Raw genomic sequence first — 6,000 nt, 5'->3', positions numbered from 1 at the left:
TCAAATTCAAATGCCTCCTATCATGACCTATAAAACTCTTCATGATCTGGTTCTGGCTGACTTCTCCAGTTTCATCTCCCACTCATGCTTCCTTCCTCATCTTCAGCCACACTGGCAACCCTCTGTTCCTCGGTCATGCCGCACTCTCCCTTTCCCAGCCCCTGCACACGCTGTGTCCTCTACTTGCAGTGCCCACATCCTCCCTCACGCCCTTTGCGTAGCTAATACCTTATCCTTAGGGTCTTCATTTACACATCACCCTTCCCCATTCCTGCTGTTATGCTCTGCCTTGGCCTGATTTTTCTCTTATAATTATCATGATATGTGTTTCCTTTATATTCTCACATACTTTCTTCCTTCGATCTAGTCTCTGAGGTCCACAAGATATGTCATTCTGGTTCATCAGTGTATCTCTTGTGCCTAATACAGTGCCTGGCACACACTGGATGTTCAGTAAACATGTGTTCAGGGGGTGAATGAATGGAAGGTGTCTAGGAAGCCCCCTTCCTCAAGTCTCATGGTTGCTGAATTTATTGTCACATAAGCCTTTATCTTTTTGGTTACTCTTCGGAAAAAGATGAATTTTACATGGGAAGTGTCCTTTGATTTCTCCTTAGGTTGGAAATGTCTGGATCACTTCACATCCTTAAGGTTTTATGTCTAGTATTGGAGGACTTAACCAAGAATCTAGGTGTAGTGATACCACAGGAAAAATGGGTGGTGAGTCAGGTCCTTGCCCATTAATTGCACCAAGATATTTGTGAAATTTCTTACATAAAAAATGTGGCCTCTTGGCAGGCCAAAGATTACATTGCTGTGTAGAAATACTCCCTGGTCTCAGCGTTTGCCAAGTTGAAAAATAGGAAGTTGTGTGGGTGAGTGTGGTGGAGACTGCTAGCTGTCCACCAAAATCTGTTCTTTCTTCCTGGGCACACGATGAAATGATATATCCCAGCCCCACTAGCAGTTAGGTGTGGTCACATGACTGAGTTCTCTCCAGTGGTTTGTGGGCAGAAGTGCTGGGTACTATTTTCAGGCCCAGCCCACTGAAAACCTCCCACACGCACTGCCCGTGATCTTTTCTCTCTGGTTGGTGGGGCTCTCAATGCCTAGGGCAACCTTAGAAACCATGGTTGAAAATGGAAAACCACCATCAGCCTGGGTGTCTGAAGATGATATGGAGAAAACCCTCCCTTCAGCCCTGAACTGACCAGGTGATCCTGGTGAGCACTTTATATTAAGCCACTGCAATTTCAGGGTCTATCTGTAAGTGCAGGTTAGTCAGTCCTAACAGCATCATGACCTCTTCTTTAGGAAGCTCACACTCGTGAGAGGGGTGAAGCCATCAAACACCGAGTTGCTGATAATGCTGGCCAAAGGAGACAGGCTTGGGGAGGGAGGGGAGTGGACTGTTAGAACTGACACAGGCAGGAATCTCTTCTCTCTCATGCACCACACAAAAAGGGTTTTGGAAAGAAACCATGTAAAAACTCATTTGTTTTAACACTCTGTGAGACAAGAGAGATTAAGGAAAAGATGACATCTGTAAGTATCTCACCATCTTCTACTACAGTCCCTGGATGCTGTGCCACTCTCGATTAATCCTCTGTCTTTTCTGTCAATGACCCTTCTTGAAACCATTGCAAAAGCTTTTAAGCCAACAATAGGGAGATAAAATTTGTGAGGTGAGCACTCAGGGCCTGGAAGGGGAAGAAAAGGGCGAACAAACTTTGAATGATATTCTGATAAGTTTGGTGTCTTCTGAGTGGTTATATCTGCCAGGAGGGTGGCAACTGTGGCTTATTGATCCTTGTATCTATATCCTTGTATCCAGTCCAGAGCTTGGTAGATCTTATGTGCTTAATGATTGTTTGAAAAATGAATTAATACATTATCTTATTTGAATGTCACAAAAACCTTCTGAGGAGATAAGACTTTATTGCAGACATTGTTGTTTGCCTAATAGGGTCAGAACAATTCCTGCTTCATTTTCCTCTTTCCAGTACATGGGAGACTACACTTTCAGTTGGGTAGGGCCACTCACTGGTTCTGTCCAAAGAAATATAAGGGAAAGTGACCTCTCCAGCTTCTCCCTCTGCTGCTGGAGTAAACCTGAGGCCTTGTGCTGATAGGATGGAGCCTCTGTGAGTCTGATCCTGAGTCACTCTGTGCAAAAAGAAAGAGCCCTTCACTGACTTGTGCTAGGCATGTAGTGTGGGCAAGAGATGAGTTTCTATTGGGTTAAATCATCATGTATGTTATACTCCAGCATGGCCTAGCCTGTGCAAACTAACACACTTACTCAATGGCAACTTGCCCCTCTTCATTTCACAGGCACAGAACTTCAAATTTTGCCAGCTCTTCTCTGGATGGCCATCGGCTCCAGGGGAGGCCAGGCCTCTCCCAGCCTCAGGGGTGAAATGTGGGTGGTCTCAGAAAATCAGGGTAATCTTGATCCACTCAGCCAGTGATGATTTTAGGGGTAGGCGTGTAAGCTGGTTCTGGCCAAGATGACACCTGGGGAATTCTGCTGGGGGACCTTTTGGGGAAATTTTTTCATACCCATAGACCAGGAGACAAGAATGCTTCCTTTTTGTGCCCAGGGGCATTATTTTGGGAAGGCATGAGGCTTGGAGCTGCTACAACCATCCTGTGGCCATAAGGGGAGATGCCAACACATAGAAGGTGGCAGACTAGGAAAAGACAAAATTCTCTTTAGATTTTTTAATCTTGAGTATTCTGTTCCTTATACCTCAGAGCATCCAAATAGATTATCTCTACTTTATCAATGAGGAAAATGAAGTTCAGAGAGTGTAAATGACCTACCCAAAGCCTGTTGGCTTGTAAGTAGAAATCAGGTCTTCTAACTTGGAGTTTTCTTCTCTTTGCATTGTTCTAGGGACAGCAAGAGTTTTCTCCCATCTCCGAACAACTGATTGGGGGTGCCTGCTTGGAGAGTTGTGTTGGGAAGGGTTGTAAGACCACATCCAAAAAGAAAGAGGGTTTTGGTTGATGAATGAGTTCGTGGGCGTGAGGCAGGGCAGCGGTGTACTTTTCCTCATGACTGTAGTATGCCATGAGGCAGATCTTTCTGGATTATCTTGACTGTGGGAGGGATGGTGTAATAGTTATCTACTACTGAGTAACAAATTTAGCAGCTTAAGAAAAACAGGCATTTACTATCTCACAGTCTCTGTGGGATGTGGAAATAGAGATGTGGATTAGCTGAGTGCTTCTGTCTCAAAATTGGTTATGTGGTGGCAATCAATTTGGGGCTGAGGCTGCGTCCTTTTCTGTATCCTCAGCTGGGGGAAGGATCTGCTTCCATGCCCACTTGTGCGGTTATTGGTGGGATTCTGTTCCTCATGGGCTCTAGGACAAAGGGCCTCGGTGTTTCATTGGCTGTTCCTTAGGTTCTTGCCACCTGGGCCTCATCATGGGACAACTTACCCCGTGGCAGCTGCTTTCCTTGGTGTGAACCAGCAGGTGAGAGAAGGCATCCAGAAGAGAAGCCACAGCCTTTCTGCAGCCCAACCTCAGAAGGGCCATCCCATCACGTGTACAGTATTCTACCCCCAACGAGCAACAGATGAAAAAAACATGCAGTTACTTCTGCTACCATTTCCGTCATTGTCATGGTTGGCTATTTTGCTTCAAAAATTGTGATTTATCTTCTTGAAGCTCAGTCTCTTTCTGTGCATTGAGCAATAGTACGAGGGCCTGCCTTGTGTCCCCTTTCCATGTCAAGGGCTGAAGCATGGAATAATGGTATTATTGCTTATTATAATTAGTAATTTTAGTTAATAATAACAAATAATTTAGAAAAGAGTGCCACAGGGCAATGAGTGCCGGTGGCGTTGGCACATTCCCTCTCACTCCTGTCCAATCCCGTTCATATCACATGTGTGTCTGTTTTGAAATCGAACATGACCAGTGCTCCCTTTGCTGACTCTCTGGCCTCCTTCCCTTGCAGGACATGACTGGAGGCTGAGTTTCAATCTTTTCCGTCTCTGGGAATTTGCCTGTTGAGAGAGGGCACAGGAAAGGAAAGGAGAAAGGAAGCCATCTGTGAGGGCAAGGTCCATTCTTTAACGTCCAGTGCTTCCTTAGGCACCAGGCACACAGTTTGGGGAGAAAAAGAAACTCTTTCAGGGACTCTGGATAAGAAAAAGAAGGAAGTAGAATGGGTTAATGTTAATCAAAGGGGCTGAAGAGTTGTGGGGCTTTTACTGGCCTATCAGGGTGGATAAGACGAGGGGAAGAAAACTGGACTTTCAATAAAGGGAGGCAGATTAAATTAATCATGACAGGAAAATGAGCAAGAAATGCTTTCACATTGTTATTTAATAAGAAAAATGTGTAATTAACTGATAAAAATAGTTTTTGCAAGAAGCAGGCAGTTAAATAGTTTATAAAGCCAGCCAGGCCCAATCCTCAGCATCCCTGACTGTTAGCAATCAGAATGCTTTTTATATGGTGTCTTTCTTTGGAAACGCACAAACCATCTCACCACAGACATTACCTCATTTGCTTCACAGCCTAATGAATGCTTTATGGCTGAGAAATGATGGAGGAAGCGAGTGAGACTGAAGAGATGAAGAAACTGAGGCACACAGAGAGAGACCCGGACGTGGCATTCCAGCAGTATTCAGGTTTTCCCCTTCCTAACCTCCTGCCCTTTAATTGTGTTTTAGGCATTGGCTAATGAATTTAAATGAAACAATTGCTCGTGTCTTCCAAAAGCTGCATAGAGGAACCTGGGCTGTGTATTATGGCCGATATGATACTAGTCTTCTGAACGGGAGGTGGGGGTGGGAAGAGATCCTGGCATTTGCCATCTGGTAAGCCTGTCTTTAATCCTCAGTAAAGTAATGGAATGGAGATGAGGAAAAAAATGTGTAAGAATCAAGAGCATAATGCCACCATGAGCAAGCAGCTGTCTGGATTTTTAAAGAGCAAATTCCATGAGACAAATTTAATTGCATTTTTTAATAGAATTAAAAAAAATCCACAACATTAGTGGGTGAAGGAAATGAAATGGATGCATCCAGAAATCTCACTTGAAAGATGAATTCAACGGGGCTGGTTCTGAGCTGTCTCCTGTATTGAAATTCGGCTGGAAGGCCACGTGAGCAGCCGGTGGGCGGCTGTGGAGTGACTGGGAGCTGGTGGCCAGCGGCGTGCTTCTGGCAGGCTCTGAGACGGGCCGGCGTCTACAGAGCATCATTATTAATGACTTGCAGGAGGTGATGAGCAGAACATTAATTAAACGTGCACATGTGGCCAAGTGGGAAATTGGCGGCGAAAACACCAGAGAGGCAGGCACATAATACCCAGGTACTTGTTTTTCAGCTTTTGTGATCTGGCCTGTGAGACTTGACTTTGCCTCCCCTGCTCTGTCCCTGCTGTCTTGGGCTTGAACCAGATTTTTGCACGGTGCCACAGGGGAAGTGGCAGAGGAGGTGCCCTTTAGAGCAGGCTCACAAATCCCCTTGCCAAACACCAGGATGCGTACAAGTTGCACCTCTAGCCTGATGTGCTGAGAAAGGAAGCCTGCAAAAATTAATATTGATATTAGTAGAGTAATGAAGCAGCTGCAAAACTGGTTTGCAAATGTCTTGCCCTGTTTTGTGGCATGTTTACATCTGCAAAAGGGAGAAGAAGCAAGAGAGGTAGGGAAGTGGAGGCATCTCCTCTGAATCATCGTTAGGGGAGTCTGTCGGTCTAGCTCATCTTTCTCAGAGAAATCAGGATGGTTTGATTTCTGAATACATCCAGACATTTGGAAATTAGGTGGCTGGCCCCAAATCCTAAAAAGTACCATGCTGTTGAAGTGAAGGTCGAGCATTATATAGTTTTCACATTCAATCAACATTTAGTTCTCTTCTTAGGAGATCATCCCTAATAACTCCATTCATTTGGCTGGTTGCTTTGTCACAACTGGGTCTTGGCACTGTCCCTGTTGGAACTTATATTTATTTGAAAATTACTCTGCTGCCA

The 6,000-nt window shown here is 44.9% G+C and overlaps 1 long non-coding RNA gene across 1 annotated transcript in view; it reads left to right on the top strand.

Annotated features, from left to right (window-relative positions):
* The first annotated feature begins 4,517 nt into the window (after positions 1–4,517).
* The window catches only part of LINC02801 (long intergenic non-protein coding RNA 2801), a 39,540-nt gene continuing 38,057 nt past the window's right edge, over positions 4,518–6,000 (top strand). The window contains exon 1 of the long non-coding RNA XR_008526929.1: positions 4,518–4,652. This is a non-coding gene — a long non-coding RNA (long intergenic non-protein coding RNA 2801). The remainder of the gene's footprint in view (positions 4,653–6,000) is intronic.

The sequence above is a fragment of the Pongo abelii genome, chromosome 1 (assembly GCF_028885655.2).
Source record: "Pongo abelii isolate AG06213 chromosome 1, NHGRI_mPonAbe1-v2.0_pri, whole genome shotgun sequence".
NCBI classification, from domain to species: Eukaryota; Metazoa; Chordata; class Mammalia; order Primates; family Hominidae; genus Pongo; species Pongo abelii.
Note: the sequence above shows the minus strand (reverse complement) of the source record. Positions and strands in the feature narration are given on the sequence as shown.